Source organism: Lissotriton vulgaris, chromosome 7, assembly GCF_964263255.1.
Source record: "Lissotriton vulgaris chromosome 7, aLisVul1.2, whole genome shotgun sequence".
In the NCBI taxonomy this organism is placed as follows: domain Eukaryota; kingdom Metazoa; phylum Chordata; class Amphibia; order Caudata; family Salamandridae; genus Lissotriton; species Lissotriton vulgaris.
This window is the reverse complement of record NC_141695.1, coordinates 363,329,264-363,352,956: the sequence shown is the minus strand read 5'-3', so window position 1 is coordinate 363,352,956 and position 23,693 is coordinate 363,329,264. Positions and strand designations below refer to the sequence as shown.

Genomic DNA, 23,693 nt, shown 5'->3' with positions numbered 1-23,693 from the left:
GCAGGTTCCTTGATTCCAGCAAGGTCCAAAGTCTTGGGGTCTGGGCCCCAATATTTATATCAGCAATTACTTTGTCCTCTGAAGGCAGAGGGGCCTGGACCTAGTTCAAACCAGTTTGGTGTGCATTCTGCCAGAGTGCACCTTCTTCTTTTGTCAGTGTGGGCCAGGGTCCTCAGATGCACCACAGGAGGTGGAGCCAGCATTGTGTAAGGTGAGCTCAGCCCTATTCACACCTAGGCACTACTCCTCCCACCAATCTAGGTGTAGATGTGGCTATTCAGCCCGGCTGAATCACCCTGTCTCCCCCCAGCTCCTGTCACTCACAAACCACACAGACAATACACACGTTAGCAGAGGCAGAATGGATGGTTAGGTCAGAAAATACCTACTTTCTAAAAGTGGTATTTTCAAACACAGAATGTTAAAACCAACTTACCTAAAAGATGTATTTTATCATTCTGAGTTCAGGCATACTAAACTCGAATTTCTACCTTGTTCTCGGAGTCAGTTAGGATCATAGGATGTAATGACCGAACTGCCCATTCTGGCTTACGGAGAACAGGTGGCCTTGCAATAGTGAAAAACTAAGTAGGCTGTAATTCACTATCAGGACATGCCCCACACACCAGGGCATGTCCTACCTTTTACATACAATGCACCCTTCCCATGGGGGTACCTTGGGCCTACCTTAGGGGCGACTCACATGTAGCAAAGGGAAGGTTTAGGGGCTTGCGAGTGTGTGCACTCGCCCAGTCGGCACGGCAGCTCCAGGCTGCGCACAGACTCTGCGATGGCAGGCCAGAGTAACACTTTACGGCTGTTTACATGGGTGGCACAATTAAGGGCTGCAGCCCACCAACAGCATTCGATTTAGAGGCCCTGGCACACGCAGTGCACTTTACTGGGGACTGACACATAAATCAAAAATACCAATTATGGAAAGACCAATCCATAACACATTTTATACAGGAGCACTTGCACTTCCCCCTGGACCGCAGTGAGGAAAGTGTGCAGAATCATTGCACCAGCAAAAACAGAGTAAAAAACCGGGAGGTCAGAAAGCAAAAAGACAGGGGAGACATGCCAAAAGATGCCAAGTCTAACAGTCTACCAGAAATCCCTTTGTGAATTCCTTAAAGGTGTAAGTAACTTATGTTAAGAACTAAATTTAACTTTCCGACTAGGTCCAATGGTCCTTACGAATTCATATAGGTGGACATAACTATTATTGTTTTTGCGAATCTTTTTTTGCTTTTCCACATAATTTATTATTATTTTTCTCATTGAGGCATAAACTAGGGGAATTAAATTATGTCAGTTTGTGGAATGAATATTTTGGATTGTTCTGTTTTTTGTGGCACTGTAGCCTCCTCTTGAAACAAGCACAAAATGTTTCATGAAGGAGAAATTAGTAAAATGTGATTGGCATATCATGTGAGCACCTTAATTAATATATAGGCAGTATCAAAAATGTAGATTTATCTTTGATTTTAACTCATGCAATTATAATGAAATTTTAGCAATTACAATTATTATGATGTCATCAGAATTTTATTCATGTGACATAATTCCTGGGAAGATTCAGGATTAAATGCAGTCACATCACTTCCTGTGATGTCATTGAGGTCAAAGGGTGTATGATGTTACTTTCACTACCCCTACTAGTTTGATGAATCAACGCCCATGCATCTGCTACACCAACCCCATGCATCAGATCTGGCTTGCACACAATTTGGACATGGGGACCATCCATGGAAGCAAAGGATTGCACTATGTCCAAGGCAACTCATCATGCAAGCTTAGGCTGCCTCAGAATCGGATGTAGCCCTGTCGCAGTTACTGCCACTATGGAGTGGTGTTTTATCAATACAGGGGTTTTGTCCTACGGGACCAGGCTGGACACTATAAACTTGGAAAAAGACAAGGGTGCCTGGTCTCGAGTTTGAGTGCTGTTTTTTAATTGTCAGCAACAAAGCTTCAAATTAATTAGAAAGCTCGTGAATACTTTCACATGTTTACATATTTAGAAATTTTTTTATAGTTACGAGGTTTCCACACAACCTTTACATGAACTGTGCATCAACATTAAACACATATAGTGAAAACATAATTGAAAATGTTGTTCAAAATGTGAAAACAAGTCTTATATGTAAATAAATGACATAAAAAAATTTCATGCGTACAAGGTACAATCATTTGATTCATAGGTACACCAGAAACAATCAAATCAGTCCTGTCTGCCTATTTCTTTAACTAATTCGGACTGGAAGTCACCATAGGCTTTTATTTTAAATCAAATTAAGTCCAACAGCCTGGGACTAGTATTTTTTGCCTTAGGTGAATAAAGGGATGAATCCTTTAAGAAAGCCGACGCGTTTCCAAACCCGTTCCTAAATGTGTCGGGTTTTTCTTCAGGGCAACCTGGGTACCTGATGGTGTAGAAAATAAAAAAGACTTCATTTAGTGCCAACTCCTGTTTGTTTTAAAGCTATACTTGACGCTGATAGGAACATGGGAATACCTTTTTGTTCCTGCGCAGTGAAGTCATCAAGATGCAGTGAAGGAAATTTTCTAACCTGTAGTTATGAAAGGAGACATTGTTTGTCCCTGTTTTACGAACGGAAGGCATTTCTTGTTTTACATGACAATCGTGTGAATCAACACTTATTTGGGAATAGCTTGTAATGTGGCCCGGTTTTGTTGTGACGTATTTTGTGTGTTTTACCCCATCTGACGAAAAAAGACTGGTTTTATTTGTCTGTGGATCTCAGTTAGTGGGTGCTTAATATATATGATTGTTTAAAAGCGGCTTACTTGGGGCGGCACTCTTTTTGGTCGCGGTGCTTCTCCTTTAATGATTGCGCTGCCGCGGGAACTCTGTCCGGCTGCAAATAAATCAAGAAACTAGGTGTAATTTAACTCGTTTTGGCACGATTTTGAATCTACGAGTGTTGAGTGTGTATCTGCTCACCTTATTCTTGGTTTATTTCTGCCTCACTGGCTCCTGCTGCTGTTTGGGGTGCTCCTCCAAATGCGCTGAATTAGTCACAGGAATTCGGTACTTCAGTCACATGCTTATGTATGTGGCCGAGACTTCTGGGAGTTGTAGTTCTTATTTGGACCGGGCTGTGCTATGTGACATGCGATTCCTTTCGTGATTGCTCCTGCGAGTGTGGATGTGAGTTGCAGACTCGCAGGTGGATACAGTCGTGTGGGCGGTGTTCACAGAGTTTAGTGTATGTTTCTTTGTAGTTCGGTCAGTTCGTTCATACCATCAACCACGCAATTGAACTTTAATATTAAGTATGCTTCTCTTTGCAATAGTAATGATTCAACATCTCCACCACGTGTGGGAATTTTAATTGCGGACAGTACTGTCCATTTGAATTCTTTTTCTGTGTGACCACATTGTTGAAAATGCTGCACCATTGGGGCTGTGATTGTGTTTTGTTTGATTCGGGACCGATGTTGGGCTATTCTTTGATTGATTTGTTGTGTTGTTTTGCCTATGTATAATTTCGGGCAGGGACAGGTGATTGCATAGACCAGATTGCGACTTTTACAATTTGTGAATTCTTTGTGTGTCCACTTAATGGTGTTGTGCTCGAACTCTGTGCCTTCCACTGTACTGGCACAGGACACACATGTGCCACATTTATGGTGTCCTTCTATTGGTTTGAGTCTCCAAAGGGCGCGTAAATCTGATTTGGCCTGACTAATTCCTAAATCTGCACGAACCAACTGTTGCCCTATACTTCTGTTCTTTTTGAGAGCAAATAGTGGTTTTTCAAATGGTATGTCTAGCCCAGACACTAAATGCCAGTTTTTGAGGATAATTGCTTTGAATCTGTTAGTGTATGGTCCGAATGTCTTTACGCATACCAGCTTCTCCCAGGGTGTTTTTTGTTTCTTGGTCAGGAGCTCTTCCCTTGGTGTATTCCATGCTCTTTTGGTGGATTGTTTGAGCATTTTGCTCGGGTAGCCTCTTGCTTTTAACTGATTACTTAGGATTTCTGCGTGGGCTTCAAAGTCCTCCTTTCTGGAGCAGTTTCTCCTGATCCTAAGCATTTGGCTATAGGGGAGGTTTGCTTTTAGATTTTGAGGGTGGTGGCTTTTGTAGTGGAGGATTGTGTTTTTGTCTGTTTCTTTACGATTTAAAGTTGTGGTGAGCTTTTGATTCTGTGGCGACACCTCTACATCCAAGAATGTGAGGCGGACATTGCTAGAAGAGATGGTGAATCTGATGTCTGGGTGTCTCGTGTTCAGCCAATCATGGAAACGAATTAAAGTTTCTGTGGTACCGTTCCATTGACACCAAATATCATCAATGTAATGATACCGCGTTATGATGTGGTTGCGGTACGGGTTGTTTTGGTACACAAACCGCTCCTCATACAGGGCCATGAAGAGGACCGCCATCTCTGGGGCATAGGGACACCCCATGGCAGTCCCCTTCACGTGCATGTAGAACTTGTCCATGAATCGGAAATAATTCCTCTTGAGTGCAATTCTAGCTAAGGCTAGTATGAATTCTGTGGGTACTCTTTGTGGTTTAGGGCGTGTTTCCAGGAAATACTCCAGGGCCTCTAGGCCCTCCTCCTGGGGGATCTGGGTGTATAGGGAAATCACGTCAAAGGACACCATTAAATGTTGACTGTCATCAAATTCGGAGCCTTCAATTTTATTGATAAAGTCCATGGTGTCCCTCAAATATGATTTAACCTGGCCCATAAAAGGTTTTAGGAACACGTCCACGTACTTTGCCAGAGGTTCCAATATTGAATCACACCCGGAGACTATTGGCCTCCCGGGTGGTTCGGTGATGTTTTTATGTAATTTGGGCAAGAAGTAAATTACAGGAGTACGCGGTTTCTTTTTGGATAGGTACTCAAATTCTTTTGGACCTAAGATACCCAAGTCAAATCCCTCTGTTAGTCTAGCGGAAATTTCTTTTTGGATTTCATGGATTTCGTGGTGGAGATGTTGAATCATTACTATTGCAAAGAGAAGCATACTTAATATTAAAGTTCAATTGCGTGGTTGATGGTATGAACGAACTGACCGAACTACAAAGAAACATACACTAAACTCTGTGAACACCGCCCACACGACTGTATCCACCTGCGAGTCTGCAACTCACATCCACACTCGCAGGAGCAATCACGAAAGGAATCGCATGTCACATAGCACAGCCCGGTCCAATAAGAACTACAACTCCCAGAAGTCTCGGCCACATACATAAGCATGTGACTGAAGTACAGACTTCCTGTGACTAATTCAGCGCATTTGGAGGAGCACCCCAAACAGCAGCAGGAGCCAGTGAGGCAGAAATAAACCAAGAATAAGGTGAGCAGATACACACTCAACACTTGTAGATTCAAAATCGTGCCAAAACGAGTCAAATTACACCTAGTTTCTTGATTTATTTGCAGCAGGACAGAGTTCCCGTGGCAGCGCAATCATTAAAGGAGAAGCACCGCGACCAAAAAGAGTGCCGCCCCAAGTAAGCCGCTTTTAAACAATCGTATATATTAAGCACCCACTAACTGAGATCCACAGACAAATAAAACCAGTCTTTTTTCGTCAGATGGGGTAAAACACACGAAATACGTCACAACAAAACCGGGCCACATTACAAGCTATTCCCAAGTAAGTGGTGATTCACACGATTGTCATGTAAAACAAGAAATGCCTTCCGTTCGTAAAACAGGGACAAACAATGTCTCCTTTCATAACTACAGGTTAGAAAATTTCCTTCACTGCATCTTGATGACTTCACTGCGCAGGAACAAAAAGGTATTCCCATGTTCCTATCAGCGTCAAGTATACCTTTAAAACAAACAGGAGTAGGCACTAAATTAAGTCTTTTTTATTTTCTACACCATCAGGTACCCAGGTTGCCCTGAAGAAAAACCCGACACATTTAGGAACGGGTTTGGAAACGCGTCGGCTTTCTTAAAGGATTCATCCCTTTATTCACCTAAGGCAAAAAATACTAGTCCCAGGCTGTTGGACTTAATTTGATTTAAAATAAAAGCCTATGGTGACTTCCAGTCCGAATTAGGTAAAGAAATAGGCAGACAGGACTGATTTGATTGTTTCTGGTTTACCTATGAATCAAATGATTGTACCTTGTACGCATGAAAATTTTTTATGTCATTTATTTACATATAAGACTTGTTTTCACATTTTGAACAACATTTTCAATTATGTTTTCACTATGTGTTTAATGTTGATGCACAGTTCATGTAAAAGTTGTGTGAAAACTCGTAACTATAAAAATGTTTCTAAATATGTAAACATGTGAAAGTATTCACGAGCTTTCTAATTAATTTGAAGCTTTGTTGCTGATAATTAACCCTTTCGATGCTGATGACGAGCTCAGCTCGTCATCACCCACGGGTGTCGTGTGCTGATGACGAGCTGAGCTCGTCATGACAGCAGCAAACTGGCAATTTGCAGCACAGCGCAAAAATCCCCGCAGCAGCCATGTGGTTAAAAAACAGCACTCTTGTCTTTTTCCAACTATGGAGTGGTGGGCGGCAGGGCAGCAGGAGCATCAGTTGGGGAGCCGGGGTTTGAATTAAGAAAATGTAAAAAAAAAACATTACTTGATCCTGCTGCCGCCTAGCGCTTTGGTGCTCACCGTTATGCTTCTGCCAACAGTCATACTATGAGAGCAGCGTAGGGATTGGCCTAAGTGGGCTGGTTTTCGCTCCACTCAGGCACAAGGAGTCTGTGCCTTTTCCTAGCCCTGCTGTAGAATAAAGCGGGGTTAAAGAAACCTAAGTGTACATGTCTGTTTGGCTGACCTCGTATGGCCGGCCAAACAGACATGGGCACTTAGAAGTGCACAATATACCACCTCCTCCCTCCCATGCCCCCGCCCGACCCTCCTTACACATGCTGGCTCAGAGCCAGCAGCTGAAAACTAAAACAATTGTAGAATATCTTTTTAATTTTCAGCTGCTAGCTTTGAGCCAGTGGGGCGACGCTCCTCCGCCTTTGTAAAGCCTACACAACATTAACAAGTGGCAGTAGCAAGCTATAGTAATAATAATGTAATACTAACTCCCACTTTTTTCCCTGTAATCTAAAATGTCCAGAAAGTTGCAGTAGGGCAGCCTAAACGTGAAAGGCTGCAATTGAGATGCATGTACAGAGCGCAATCTAGAAGCATTCCAAACTACCAACGCACAGAACATTCTCTTTTTAAAAGATGCAAACACCACATATCATTTAATCAATGACGTGAAAGGTAAATGTTTTAAATGTGCTTATCACCTTAACCTGCTGTTTGTTTTCGCTACTAGAGTGTTCTAAAATCATGTCTTCCTATAAATGTGAAAGATGTGCCTGTGACCAAGAGTAGGTGAAATTGAAATCTGAAATTGAATTATGAGATTTACAGTAATTCGACTATAAATTTATTAAAGCATATGGCTGAATCGAGGTTCCAAGTTGTTTGGGATTAGCGCATTTATTTCACATTGCTAGTTTCACAAGTAATGGGGAAAATTGGCATTTATAAAACCTGTTAGAATAGGAGCAGAAACTCCGATTCCTGTACTTATTTACATTCCTCAGGCAAAATCTTTAATCCTGTGGTAATCGTGCACCTCAGAATTAGTGTACCTGCGGTATCAGTAATTCCTGGGATCAGATTGATCAATGCAGTGGTCCCACACAGCCTGTAATCCATATTATTACATCATACTATTACTGCTGGGCTACTGAGGACTCCAGCTGCTGCTTAAGAACCTTGGGTCTCATTCCTCTATATGGTTATGGAACTCCTCAGTGGCTGGCAATATTCTTCTAATGTGCAAAAGGGGGTACTTTATCCAGTATATAATGTGTGTTTCACCATAGACTGGCAAATATTTCTATAGGCATAGGGGGACTCGAGAGATAAGCCTACATGTAAAGAGTTGTGAAGGTTGAAGGTACCTTACAAAGTATAATATTGCTAATAGTCCTAATTGATTATGCAATTTATGTATTAAATAACCAAATTCCTGTTTGATTTTACCGTTTGTGTGGGCCTGATAGTGACTCGCGTATTTGGGTACCTGAAAATTCCCTGAGATTATGCTTAGTTACGCCAGAAGCGCAATTGTGCGTTTGGCGCTATTTTTTATCTCAATACTGTCTCCTCGTGTCCAAAATGGGCTCGAGAATGCGCTTTGCTCTAAGAAATAGCACAATATGCAACAAAACACAAATAGTGGATGTGAGCAGCCACTTGTGCTTGCTAATAAGGCTCTTAGGGGAAGATTTTTCCCCAATTTACTCCCAGTGTTTGGAGATATTGGCTTAGTCCAAAATGCACCCTTGCGTCCAAATTGGAATGAAATAGTGCTAAATGTAGAAGAACATAAGTAACTAGCGTTAGCACTCACTAAATGTGCTTTTTATTACACTGGTGTAACACCGCATTACCAAAATGAATCCGATTACTCCGGCGCAATCGACATTATGCCCGGGCTTACCTTTGTCATCAGTGGCAGTACAGTACATTGGTCCTCTTCTTCAACAAATTCTGTACTCATGATAGTTGCCAGACACAAAAATAAAAACAAATTCCTAATGAAATTCTTTGAAATATGTGGCCACCTCTATGGAACGAAATATTGCGTTTTGCTCACAAGTCGTTAAAATATAGGTTCTTAACCTTTGCCCCACCCTGGGCAAAGCTCTGAACCACAAAACAAGACATAAAGATACATAAACAAGTATACATAAAAGGGATGCACATAATATGAGATACGGGGGCAGATTTATGAGGCCCTTGCGATTCTTTGCGCCGCAATTTTGTCACTTTATTTGACGCAACGGCGGCGCAATCTAGGAGATGCGTCACGTTGTAAAGCCCTAAACCATAAAGAGGCGTTCCTGCGCAGGGGGGGCGTTCCTGCGCAGGAACGCCTCCTAAAAGTGTCTGAGTGAAATCTATAAGATTTCACTCAGTCACTTTCAGGCCAATGCTGCGTCAAAACCCTGCGCCTGCTTGAAGCAGGCGTAGGTCTTGACGCAGCATTGTGAAGATGGGGCAACCCCGAGCCTTGCTGGAGCTGCAACTCCACCAATGCACCACCTTTACAGCACAGATGCGTCACGCATCTGTGCCGTTTTTGCCCCATGGTGCACCGCATTGTAAATGCGGCGCACCATGGGTGGCGGAGCTGTGGCGCACTGTTGCGCACATTAACTGGCGCATCCCTGGGGATGCGCCAGTTAACATAAATCTGCCCCAGGGTATTTAATTCGCAAAGAAAAAATACACAAAAATTGAAGTTTTAATTTTAATGACAGTCTGGTACTTTTCAAACTTTGATTTTGTTTCAAAAAGATGAAGCAATATGCTTGACTCTAGCAAGCCGCTATGTCTTTTTTGCTCCTAATGCATGTTCTCTTTTTGTCCGTACACCATTAATTAAATTCAGCGATGCCACCAATCCTCCATACTAGATTGTGTTTACTGCACCTGTGCAGCTCTGGCAATCCAGCTAAGGATGCCAATGTAATGTATACCCTGCAATTTTAAAATCATTCACATTTCCAAAGCGTTTAACTTTTTTTAATTTTCAATTTTGCTTTAATCGTATATCTAATTTACTAATCTTGAATCATTTTCTATCAGATGTCGAACCCCTAAGTAGGTGTCATGGACAGGGCCAGCTTTAGCGCAAGTGATGCCCAGTGCGACCATTTTTATTTACGCCCCGTGTTTACCTCCTTCCCAACAGATTCCATCACTAGCACCCTCCACCACTGCCCCTCATTTTTCCATAGCCCTTTATCACATATGTTTTATTTATTTTAAAGTGCTGGTTGGGATTGGCTTTACTAATAAGAATGTATTCCTCCCTAAACTAAATCTTTTCAGCACCATTATGAATAGACAATGAAAAAAGAGGGGGAGGGGCGGAGGGAGTGGAATAGTGTTCTAACCTATACTATGCAGTTTGCGCACAGCTCCTTGATGACAGTTCATAGGTCACTGTCCTATATCAGGATTTTAATTTATGAACTGCAAGTAACAAAAGGATCTCTGTGGCAAAAGCAGTAACACTCTGAGTGACCTACATACAATACAATTCTTTGATCTGCATATTATACGTTCTTTATACATTACTTTAAGATGAGTCAAACTACCACTAGACACAACTCTGATGCTCACCAGCAGGATCATTATTCACAGGGGCGTAGCTAGAGCTTGTAGCGCCCGGGGCTATCCTTCAGATTGCCGCCCCCTGGCGGGTGCTGGGGAAAAAGGACAGCGAGCACCTGAAAGAGGTCTGAAAAACACATAGAATCGCCGCTGATAGTCAGGTGAAGCTCACTCCTGAGGCGGAAGCCGGGAGCTGGCGGTACGACTTCTTTTGCTTCAACACTGTTTTTAAATATTGCTGTTTGTTGTCACTTATACTTCGTGATTTTAAAATTGACTGGGAAAAGATTACTTACAGCCCTCATTCCTCATTTGGGGCAGCAGCCCAACGCATATAACAGCGCACAGCCGACTTGAACGCTGTAGCGCTTATTGTTTACTTGGAGCGGCCGCCATCACCGGCGTGCGCGCTGACCACGCCCCCTCGAGGCCACGCCCCCCGCCAAGCCTACAAAAACGCTGATAACTAGCGTCATCTTAAATTTCATTACCCACTCCTGAGGCGGAAGCCGGGAGCTGGCGGTACGACTTCTTTTGCTTCAACACTGTTTTTAAATATTGCTGTTTGTTGTCACTTATACTTCGTGATTTTAAAATTGACTGGGAAAAGATTACTTACAGCCCTCATTCCTCATTTGGGGCAGCAGCCCAACGCATATAACAGCGCACAGCCGACTTGAACGCTGTAGCGCTTATTGTTTACTTGGAGCGGCCGCCATCACCGGTGTGCGCGCTGACCACGCCCCCTCAAGACCATGTCCCCCGCCAAGCCCACAAAAACGCTGATAACTAGCGTCATCTTAGATTTCATTACCCACTCCTGAGGCGAAAGCCGGGAGCTGGCGGTACGACTTCTTTTGCTTCAACACTGTTTTTAAATATTGCTGTTTGTTGTAACTTATACTTCGTGATTTTAAAATTGACTGGGAAAAGATTACTTACAGCCCTCATTCCTCATTTGGGGCAGCAGCCCAACGCATATAGCAGCGCACAGCCGACTTGAACGCTGTAGCGCTTATTGTTTACTTGGAGCGGCCGCCATCACCGGCGTGCGCCCTGACCCCACCCCTCGAGGCCACACCCCCCTCAGGTAGATATGTGCATGCACAGGAAGCGCAGCGGACGAGCGCAGTGGGAGCGCCGGAGGCAAGCTCGTCTGCGCCCGTCCGCGCCAAGTCCGCGACAGGCGCAGGCCACTCTGTCCTTACCCCCACCCTAGTAAGATACCAGCCCAACGACCTCCGCCGTCTACGCTGGAAAAATAACTGCACTTGCAAGCTCGATATGAGGAACTTAAATGGACCCTTCAGCTGTAAACTCTGTCGCTGATCCTCCTACAGAGACCCTGCCAAGTCCCCTACCCCTGTAACTACTCCATGGACAACAAGCCGCATTTTAAAGGAGGACTGATCAATGCCCGCTCCATGTGTTGCCATAGTCAAGATGTTAGAGATCTCATCCTAGACTCAGACCTCGATTGCCTCCTTCTAACGGAGACCTGGCTAACGGACGATAGCAATCCTGATCTAGCCATTGCCCTCCCCCAGGGCTATTCCATCTTTAGGCAATATAGATTGAAGGGGAGAGGTGGAGGAGTCGCCGTGTTACTCAGAAACACTTTCAACTGCCACACTTTCAACTTAGACTCCCTAAAAGACATTGAAGGTCTTGGCTTCTCAATTAAACTTAACGAATCCACCTCCTTTTCGGGAGCTTTAATTTACCGCCCCCCAGGTAATGCCTCCAGATTCCTGGATACGCTTAGTGACTCTTTGGGACACCATCTCCTGAGATACCCACACTTTACTCTCACTGGGGATTTTACCCTACACCTCGAGTCCAAAATGGACCCTCAAGCCAATAACTTTCTACAGACCCTAGAAATTTTCAACCTGCAACAAAGAGTTACCCAACCCACTCACCTTCTGGGTCATATACTCGATGGGGTATGTACGAACTTCCCCCTTCTAACCACCCTTCCCCCTGTCCCACAAATATGGACTGATCATAGTCTGATCCCGTTCTACATTACTATCTCCCGCCCGCAGATCTCCAGTAATCCCAGCTCACACTCGGAAAACTTTGTAAACTGGATAAAGATAGAGGAAAACTTCGAGCTCAATCCCATTACCCCTACACATGTGGAGAAGTGTGGCTCAATGGTTAGAGCGGCAGACCTTGATGCAGAGTGCTGGCCAGGGACCAGGGTTCGATTCCCGCCTCGGCGGGATCGGGCTTAAATTCCTCTGACTGGATATTCTCGCCTCAGTGCTGAATCTAAGCATGGGCCCCACGCTGCAACTCTGGGCAATAGCTTGCTTAGTCTCCACAACGGCCCCCGATACACAAGGGATGCCTGGTTTCACCATGGGATGCCCAGGAGTGGACACCTCACAAGGAAAAACCAGGAGGGGTTCCCTTGTGGTAGGAGTACAAGCGCCGGGATACTTACGGGTGACTGTTCGCGCTATACAAATACAACACATTTACATTTACACATTTACATTTACACAGATCCCTAACCTTACTGGTGACACTGAACACGACTCTAATCTCTTCCATAGATGGATACTGCAGGAGATCAGAGCACAAGAACCTCCCAAACGACCTCGAAAAACAGATAAGAAACTTAAGACTAATGCCCCATGGTTCACCCCAGATCTAGCAAAAGTCCATCTATCTTGCAGAAAAGCCGAACGCAAATGGCGTAAAAAGTACGACACGACGGACAGACTTTCATACATCCAATTGAGGAAAATATATCATTCCAACATTAAAACAGCTAAAAAAGTCTTCTATACCAACGCCATCATGGAGTCTAATCAAAAACAGAAAACTTTGTTTTCAATAGTATAGACTTTCACTCAGCCCAGAGCGTTACTACCTGAAATCCCCCCATCACAAGAGTTCTGTGACCAAATAGCTGACTTTTTTGAGGATAAAATCGACGCAATCCAAAAAAACTTCCCTCCACCCCAAAGGGCTCAAATCTCTTGCATACCTAAGCAGAAAGTAATCCCAGTCGGAAGCCTTAAAAATTTCACTCCGGTCAATTTAGATCAAACCAGAGAAGCTATTCTGGCATGCAAATCAGGATCTCCCTCGGACCTTTGCCCCCCCAGAATTCTCCATCAACTCATTGATGTGGTAAACCCAATAATAAACAAGATTGTTAACTCTTCCCTCAGTACGGGGATCGTGCCACACGAATGGAAACAGGGAACAGTAAAGCCCCTGATGAAAAAACCTAACAAATCCCCATCTGACCTTACTAATCTCCGTCCAATATCTCTCCTCCCTGCCCTAGGAAAAATTACAGAACAAATGGTTTACAGACAACTCAAAAGGCATCTTGAAGCACATGACGTGCTCCATCCCCAACAATCAGGTTTTCGCCCCCACCACTCTACGGAAACAGCACTGATTGAGTTAACAGACTCCATAAAGCTACTCCAGGATCAGAGGAAGAACGCTGTGCTTATTCTTCTAGACCTCACAGCGGCGTTCGATACCATCTCGCATTCCATCTTGCTTAGCCGACTGAAAGATATCGGTATCTCAGAGGTGGTTCTCGCATGGATAACTTCTTCTTTAACCGACAGGTCTCAAACGATCGCCCTAGGTCCCTTCCTCTCCAAAGAGGAGAGGGTCCCATCAGGAGTCCCCCAGGGATCCATTTTGAGCCCTCTACTTTTTAATATTTACCTGATCCCTGTCATTTCTCTGATTGAGTCATTCGGCATACTTGTAACATCGTATGCCGATGACACGCAACTCATCGTACCCCTAGAGGAACACTCTACTAAGGCAGAGCTAAACCTCAAAAGCTGTCTAAAGGCTGTATTTCACTGGATGGATATTAACCATCTCAAATGCAATTCCAGCAAGACAGAAATCCTCCCAATGGGAAAAAAAGTTAATTTCTGTCCAAGCCTATGGTGGCCTGAAGACTCAGCTGCTCCCCCCCCAGACCGTTGAAACAGCAAGGAATCTTGGAGTTCTGTTTGACACTCATCTGTCATTCGACCAACATGTTAGGACTGTAGCGGGCCGCTGCTTCGTCATCATAAAGTCTCTGAAAAAATTCTTTCACTTCTTACCGATAGACTCTAGAAAAACCGTAGCAGTGGCTTTAATTCTCGCACGCCTAGATTACTGCAACGGTCTCCTAGCAGGCGCTAAAAAATCCACACTTAATAAACTCCAAAGTGTGCTACACGCCGCAGCCAGATTAGTTTTAAAACTACCCAGGAAATCTTCCATATCGCAAGCTTTAAAAACTTTACACTGGCTCCCACTACACAAGAGAATATTCTTCAAGATTCTTATTGCTGCATTCCGGCCTTTCAATAACACAGGCCCGAAGTATCTTGTCAGGCGTTTCCCCCACTACAACCCTAGCAGAACCCTGCCAATGACAACCAAATCCTTCAAACAAAGTTTAATCTCAAAACCAAAGGTGGCAAAACCCTAAGCTATCTGGCCACTAAAGCCTGGAACTCCATGCCTAAATACCTCAGGTCCCAAACTCAGGAAAAACAGTTCAGGAAATTACTAAAAACCTGGGGGCATATTATCAAGGGGGTTTATCTCCGCTTTTTTGGCTTTAAAAGCCAAGAAAGCGGAGATAAAATTATCTTCCTATTACCAAGCTGTCGCTAACACCAGTTAGTGACAGCTAAAAGGAGATAGCGACCATCTTGGGCCCCGCTTTGCATGTCAGTGATATTTATCACTAATGAGATGCAAAGTGGGCGTGCCAAGATGTTAGAGACTGGAAACAGTCGCTAACATCGCTATCTCCTATTACCAACTTTTGGAGATATTCGCGCTAAGCGCGAATATCTCCAAAAGCTAACACCTGCCCTGAGCAGTTCTTAGCCATGTTATCCAATGGGAGGTGGATAACATGGCTAAGAGCATTTGCTCGATAATGCATGAATATCGCTGACTTTTCAGCGATATTCATGCATTGCGGCCGTTTTTTATCGCATTTGCGATAAACCTTGCTAATAGCAAGGTTTATCTGCGATAAAAATCGCCGATGTGCGGCGATAATTTTTGTCTCTAAACAAGTTAGAGACAAAAATTATCGCTAGTTGTTGGTAATATGTCCCCTGGATTTTTAAACTCCCTGATGACTACACCAAGGCAGCCATCTAACTCCTAGCCTCTATGAAGTAATGTGATCTCTTACCAATGAAATCAGCGCCAAGATGCTCCTTCCGGAGCGAATGTTGCGCTTTACAAATACCCACACAAATCACAAATCACTTCTCCTCCACAGGCAGCCCGCTGCTAAGCTGAGCTCTAGAATTAGGTGTGAAAGAACTTACGTCGAACAAAACAAGCAAAAACAAATCACTTCCTGTGCTCGTCCTTGAAAAATGTACAGTAGCTTGAGGCATGTTACCTACCTATGCTTTCCAAAACTAGAAATGGAAAAATTGAAGAGCAGGCACCCTGTACCAGAGTACCTGCTTGTTTCTGAGAAGTGCCGGTACTCTGTAATTAAACGTACTAGTCACTCTTGAAAAGTGCTGGTACTCTCCAATTACTCTCCAATTAAACATATTGTGCATAGCTGCCAAGGTTTCAGGTTACTTATGTGTGACATTTTCAGAATTTCAATGTCATTATGGGTGACATTCAATGACTATGAGTGACACTTTCTCGCAAGCAAAATCAAGAAATGAAGACGAGGGAAACAATAATACCAGAAATTACAACCATTTGAGCAATGAGAAACTTTAAGATTTTCTTAAAACTGCTGCAAAGTACCAGAAATGGAAATGCAGTTCTCCTCAACAGGTGCCAAAAGCAGCACAAGACCCTTCTTCTGCTTTTTCCCATGCACATACTCCTTCAAAACACTTCTTCAAAAACGCTCTCACACTTGTGGAATCTCCTCTCATCCTACACTTTACACCTGCTTGCACCGCAGATTATTCACACCGCTCGCTCCTGTGTAACATTTCCATTCCATGATATAAAACCTTACCAGAGTGATCATTAAATCCAAACTTCTTCATGTAAAGTATTGCTTTAACTGAGTAGATGGTGTCTGGTACTGAGTACCTGCACTACTTTAATTTAAAAGAAAGAGCATCTGCATTTCTCAGCACTGCTGTAATACATTTAATGGGAGGGCAGCAGCACTTCGGGGGAGCGAATAGGTACTGTAGATAATAAGTAGCAGCACTTTCTCTATGTTTCCATTTCAAGTACTATAAAATGTTATAGGTATATGTCCGTCACCCCTCCAACCGCATACATCACTCAATCAGCATCACTCTATCAGCACTGACAGTCTGCAGAATCCTCAGTCGCAGCTGCCACTTCAGGTAATTGACAAGTTACAGGCTCTGGCTTGTGCCTTTTGAAAATAGTACATACAGCACAGAGCTCGTCTGGACGAACACAAGGACCCCACCATTCCCGCATCACACAAGGAGCCAGGGCAGGTGAAGAAGAGTGGAGAAGTGTGGCTCAATGATTAGAGCGGCAGACCCTGATGCAGAGGTCTAGCCCGGGACCAGGGTTAAATTCCCCGCCTTGGTGGGTCTTGGGCTCAAAATTCCACGGACCTGATAATTCTCGCCTCGGTGCCTATACAAATCATAGAGTCCCACTCTGCAACTCTGGGCAATAGCTTGCTTAATCTCCACAACGGCCCCCACAACGCTAAGGATGCCTGGCCTCCACCTTGGGGGTGCCCAGGAGTGGACACCTCACAGGGAAAGCCAGGATGGGTTCCACAGCGGTATTCGTACAAGCGCCTTGAGATGCTTGCGGGTGAGTAGTGCGCTATACAAGTATCAATTTACATTTTACATTTACATTTATTTATTTACATCAAAGGCCCGCCCAGAGGGAATCTCTGCCTAGGGGCCAGGGCTGGTGAGACAGCAGGGGGTACAGCAGGACTTCAAAACACTTCTGCCTGGTGCCAGTGTGAGCGTGAGCAGCACAAATACTGAGAGGTCGCGCATGGATTGGAAGCCATCAGTCAGAAGAACTCAAAATCCTCTGCGACTGTCCGGTCCTAGGGATTCTACCTGCACCCTACCTTGTAGTATGTTATGTTATCTTACGTTAATATTATTTATACAGCGCGCATCTGCCCCAGCAAAGGGGCGTCCTGGCGCTTGAACAGGTACTAAAACATAACATGCAGGAAAAAGGAAAAAGACGGCTAACCAAGTACAGAAAACAGGAAAGTTTTGATAGCACGCCTAAAGGCGGACAGATTGTCCAGAGCTCGAATGTGCACCGGGAGAGAATTCCATAACCCAGCGGCAAGCACTCGGTAGGAGCGGCCACCCATCCTGCTGAGTTTAAAACGGGGGCAGACCGCGAGATGAAGAGCCTCCGATCTCAAGGACCTCGAAGGAACGTAAGGGGTGAGCAAGTGAGCAAGTGCAGGCGGCGAGGAGAGCTTCATGATTTTAAAGGCCAAACAAAGCGCCTTAAACTTAATTCTTTGCCTGACCGGCAGCCAGTGAAGGGCAGAAATAGTGCTGGAAACAGAGCAATGCCTGGGAAGACCAACAATGGCCCGCGCCGCAGCATTCTGTACCCTTTGTAGCCTAGATGCCTCAGCCTGGTTTACCCCCAGCATCAGCGCGCTACCGTAGTCCAGCCAAGATAGAACCGAGGCTTGGACCACGAGCTGCCGGGTAGGGGGGTCAAAAAACTTGAGGATTGGCCTTAAGCCTCGCAGGATTCCGTAGCAGGTGGCTGCAACCTTCTTCGTATGGCCCGTAAAGGTAAGTGCCGGATCCAGCCAGACCCCTAAGTTCTTTACTTCGGAAGCTGGGACGGGAGTGACGCCCAATTCTGGAGGCCACCACTGATCTCCCCAAAGCTCCGCATGTTTCCCCAAAACCATAACTTCAGTTTTTTTGGCATTCAGTTGTAGGCAATTGGTTTTTAACCAATTTGCCACTGCCACAAGTCCTGCTCGGAATCTGGGGGCATCCACTTCAGGGTCTCCACTCAGTGTCACCGCTAGCTGCGTGTCATCTGCATATGAGGTCATCGTCAAACCCCACTGTTTGACGATCGCAGATAGCGGTTTCACGTAGAGGTTGAACAAGGTAGGGCTCAACGAGGAGCCCTGTGGGACCCCCAGGTCCAAAGGATGGAAGGTGGACTGGCAGGGTGGTATAGCCACCTTAAAGAATCGATCAGAGAGGAAAGAGCGGAACCACTGAAGAGCAGTCCCTGCTACTCCAGCTCCCTCTAGGCGCTGATTCAAAATACGGTGGGACACAGTATTGAATGCGGCGCTCAGATCTAATAAAAAGTGCGCCGCCGTCCGTCCGGAGTCGAGCACCAGACGCAGATGCTCGGTCATATAGAGCAGAGCGGTCTCGGTGCTGTGTCCCGGCCGGAAGCCTCGGGTCTAGTATATGGTTATGAGCAAGATGGTCAGTCAGGATGGAATTTACATGAGCCTCGGTGACTTTGGCAGTCCAGGGAAGAAGAGATTTGGGGCGGTAGTTCTCAGGCAGGAGCGGGTCTGCGTTTGCCTTCTTTAAAACTGGGGTGACTACCGCCTGCTTCCATGAGGAGGGGACCCTTCCGGTAGACAACGATAGGTTGATCAAGGTAAGTATCGGGACCCGACACAGGGGGGAAAGCATCTTAATTTGAGCTGGCTTCAGCGGATCCAGAGGGGAGCCTGATTTAATCCTGAGGCTCAGCTTGTCAAAAGCCTCCATAGACAAGTCAGGCAAGGAGGTCAGAGTCTCATAGCCCGAGAGGTTCGGGCCAGCTAGCTCTGGATCAGGCAGAGACAGGTCAAATCCTCGGTAGATAGCCTGCACTTTCTCCAAAAAAAAGGAAGCTAGACTCTCGCAGTGAGAGTCGGTGCAGATTTCTGCCGAAGTGGCTCTTTTATTCATAAGGTCTTTAAGGACCTTGAAAATTAATTTAGAGGGGTTGGTACTGGTTTGGAATTCCTGGGCATAGAATGCGGCACGAGTTCTGCAAATTGCCCTATGATAGGTCTTCAGTTTGGCAAAATAAGAGGATTTCAGGCTGAGGTCATAAGACTTCCTCCATTCCCTCTCAGCTTTCCGGCAGATTTTTTTAAGCTCGGCAAGAGAGTCGTTATACCATGGGCTAGGTACCTTAGAATGACATTTCGACCAGCGCATAGGTATAAGGGAGTCAAGGGCATCCGAAATCCATTTGCAAAACAGTTCGTAGCCTCGTTCCACATCCAGAAAAGGGCTCAGGGGTTTCTGCTCCAGTAACCTGTAAAACTCCTCAAGTTTGAGCTTGTGCCAGTGTCTTTTAAGAATCAGCATATCCACAGATTTGAATGGCATATTATCGATGGGACAGAAGACTTCCACCAGCAGATGGTCGGTCCAGCCAACCGGGATCGGGTTGGACACCTTCACCCTCTCCAGAGTGGTAAAGAAGGGATCAAGAATGTGTCCCCCAGTATGAGTGGGAAGTGTTACAAGTTGGACAAGTTGCAGTGCTTCAAGATCTGCAAACAAAGTGTCTACGGCTGTGGACGATACGCAGTCAAAATGAATGTTAAGGTCGCCAGTGATGTTGAAGTTTGCACAGCTAGGTGCTAGAGAACTTACCGTATCGGCAAGGGCGGTCTTGAAGGCTGTGTCATTGCCTGGAAGGCGGTAGATAAGAATACCGCTCAGCGTGAAATGATGACTGAAGGCCACTTTAAAAAGGGCACTCTCACAGGCTGGCAACCCAAGGGCTTTCCATTCCGCGGGGAAGCACGATTTTACCACCATGGCGATGCCACCTCCTCTCATGGCCCGATTCAGTGTGAAGACCGTATATTCCGGTGGAAAGGTAAGATTAAGGATAGCGGCATCCGAGTCCTGAAGCCAGGTTTCGGTGAGGAAAAGTAGATCGGGGGAGTCCTTTTCAATGAGGTCATATATAAACTGGTGATGATTGACCAATGACCTCACGTTCAGGTTCCAGATCCGAAGTGCACGGGCTGCGATGTTATTGCGCGTGATCGGATCACTCCCTTCAAAAGATCGAATCCTAACCGGTCTGTCTAGGGACCACCCCCTACAGCTGCAAACAAATGGGCCTGATAAGGGGTCCACAGGATCACATGAACCAACATCGACCCTATTCCCAATGGACAGCAGTTCAGCCCGAGTATAGCTGAATGTTGGCAGAGCAGGCATGATGGTAATCGAAACTTGTGACCAGAGCCCTGCCGCGACTCGCGCTTCCTCGTCGCTGACGGGCGCAGACGGGCAGGACTCTGGCACGACTCAGGCTACGCGAGGGCTACGCGAGGGCGCCCCGACTGCGCGTCCCCGCTGCGCGGGGGAGGACGACTTTAAATAGGCGCTCCGAGGACCAGTGCGAGCGCAAAGACTGCGCATGGATTGGAAGCCATCAGTCAGAAGAACTCAAAATCCTCGGCGACTGTCCGGTCCTAGGGATTCTACCTGCACCCTACCTTGTGCTGCCACTGATGCTAACAAACGAGCCTTATTGAAACTTGCCTGACCACACACATCATCACGGAGCGAGAAACCAGCATTTCGTCTCTAGATGACAGAGGAAAATAGTTTACTGAAAAAAATTGAGATCAGAGTTTCAGAAGCCGAAAACGAACTGGGAGAAATGCCATGAATATGCAAGAAACGTACACTGCATACCTTGTAGAGAGTCTCTTGTTTGTGTGATTTTTAAAATCTTTACAATAAATACAGGGGCATATTATCAAGGGGGTTTATCCCCGCTTTTTTGGCTATAAAAGCCAAGAAAGCGGAGATGAAATTATCTCCCTATTACCTAGCTGTCGCTAACACCAGTTAGCGACAGCTAGTAGGAGATAGCGACCATCTTGTTCCCCGCTTTGCATGTCAGTGATATTTATCACTAATGACATGCAAAGTGGGCGTGCCACGATGTTAGCGACTGGAAACAGTCGCTAACATCGCTATCTCCTATTACCAACTTTTGGAGATATTCACGCTAAGCGTGAATATCTCCAAAAGCTAACACCTGCCCTGAGCAATTCTTAGCCATGTTATCCAATGGGAGGTGGATAACATGGCTACGAGCATTAGCTCGGTAATGCATAAATATCGCTGACTTTTCAGCGATATTCATGCATTGCGGACGATTTTTATCGCATTTGCGATAAACCTTGGTAATACCAAGGTTTATCTGCGATAAAAATCGCCGCAGCTCAGCGCTAAAATTTTGTCTCTAACCAAGCAATAGCGATAATTATCGCTAAAGCTTGGTAATATGCCCCCTAATTCCCAAATCAATCCTATAAAAATAGCAGTTAAAAAACAGTCCTGTGCAAAAAGCTAGGAGCAGCAGTTGATACACTTCTTAAAATAAAATAGCCAGAATGGATTTGAAAAAAAACGGAAAGCAGACTAGTGGTAACAAGTTTTTGTTCATAGGTTTCTTGGGTAAAATGACCAGGAGTGGAAACAAACCAGGTGAAGTGCAGATGAAAGTTTAAAGATTGTTATACTTCAGGAAAAAGCAGGTTGCTGAAAGGTAAAATTAGGGCAACATTGGTATTCAAAATCTAAATGAAATCTGTAAATAAATCAATCAATCAAGGGACATCGGAATGGAGCCTAACCCACCGCGGCACCACCCACGCGTGCGTATTTGTAAATCACTTGTGGCGATCAGAAAACAAATAGCCAAAGCGCCAATCAACATGTTGACGATCTATAACAACCAGCTTTCTGGCGTGAGCACAATACAAACAGATTGGTTGATTAGCTGATACCACTTTCCATCACTGATGGATGGCATCGTGCCAGTTCGAACCCTGACCGGTAATATGACTGAAATGCAACAACACGTTTGATTCTTAATTCATCTGAACTCCTGGGCCCCTGTTTGGCCATAAACTTGGTCTGCCTCGAGGAAATTCCAGTAAGCAAGTTGTCACTGGAAGCTGGTGGTTGCAATTGGACACACGATGAACTGCTTTGTGAAAGATTTCAGGCGCTGAATTACATACATTGTGTCAGATGGCGCTAAATGTTTATTGTACCTAGCATGGTGCCGAAGTTTTGGTTGGACCTCAGGGCAAGTGGTGACGAGGCAAGGGCCTCTCCTTCCCGATTCTCGGATGCCACTCCCATCCAGTGGTGCCAGAGGATTGCCATCTCTATCACTTCTTCACCCCTGTACACCTGGCAGAGTTAACTGCACGTCATCTCCTACGCAGCCAAGTTCAAGCAGTTTATAAAAACTTGGCCTGCAGTCTTGATCTGAAACGGTCTCAGCTGTGTCAATTATACTTGTAGAAAAATCATTGATAAATTGCATGATGGATGATGTACAATTTGTGCAGCAAATTAGTGCAGCATCACTAATGCGAATTAAAAGTGTTATTTTTTGGCCACTTCGACTCATTAGAGTGCAATCTGTTTCAAGAGTCACAATTCAAGTAAGTGGTTACTATCCGAATTGGTGCCATTTTTGTGGACTAAACACCAAAATAGTGTGACAGCAAACGATGCCACATTTTCAACACATAAACTGGCAGCACTCTTTTCCCAATTTATGTGCTCTCGCTCCTGGGGAAGCAGCTGCATCATAGGACTTGTTTTGGTGTCGTTTTTGTAACCAGTAGAAGTGCACTCAATTTTTCTGCCAGGACTATGTCATTCAAAGTCCAAAAACTGGTCAAAAATGGATACGGTAACAAACGTTTGCAACCAGCTAAAAGAAATTCCCACCACGCTGAACTGAACCCTCACAGGTGATACGCCGGGCTATATTACTTTAATAGTAAAGCGCAGCTTATTCTAGGGCGTTTTATGTTTTGAACATATCTCGCTCTATCACTAAGCATTTCAGTGACTCTAGACTCGCGGGCGCTTTGTTTACTTAAGTCCTCTTCATATAATTTCACACACGAAATAATGAATTGTCAAATACACGAGCCTGGAGAGCAGTGAGCAGAGCTACAGGGCAGGCTCGGTGTTTCTCAGGCTGTTAGTTTTAAAAAGATGTATTAATACCTCAGTGAGCCACGCAGCGGCCTCTCTGCTGACAGTCTGTGACTTCTCTTCTCCAAACAGGTCTGGTCCCAGAGCAGCATGATTAGGCACCGTGACCAATTTGGAACAGGCAGCCCAGCGAGCAGTGAGAGGATGCCACTTTAACTACAGAAACAAATCGTAACTACAGCCCGCTCACACTGGGGCCCTGCCTGGCTCTGTAACTGAACTTCCTGTCACTGTCCTGATGCCATGTCACGTGAACGCAGCTAACACTCGGCTGCACATAATGACTTCTGCACAGTCAGTTCAGCCCATGGCCAAATAAATTATAAAGGCCAGTGCCGCACGGCCGCCGCCCGTAAAATCGTGCCGCCTGGGGCGGACCGACCCCCCTACCTACGCTGGTGATTATTCACCAGTTATCTTGACATTTTTATTGTTGTCTGAAATCTACTTGAGACATAGGACACAATGCAGCGGGTGCTTGTAAACCCATAAGTTATTTGTAAACACTGTGC

The 23,693-nt window shown here is 45.1% G+C and overlaps 1 protein-coding gene across 5 annotated transcripts in view; it reads right to left on the bottom strand.

Annotated features, from left to right (window-relative positions):
• LOC147701649 (immunoglobulin superfamily member 1-like) overlaps positions 1-23,693 on the bottom strand; it is a 932,114-nt gene that overhangs the window by 908,091 nt on the left and 330 nt on the right. The window lies entirely within an intron of this gene.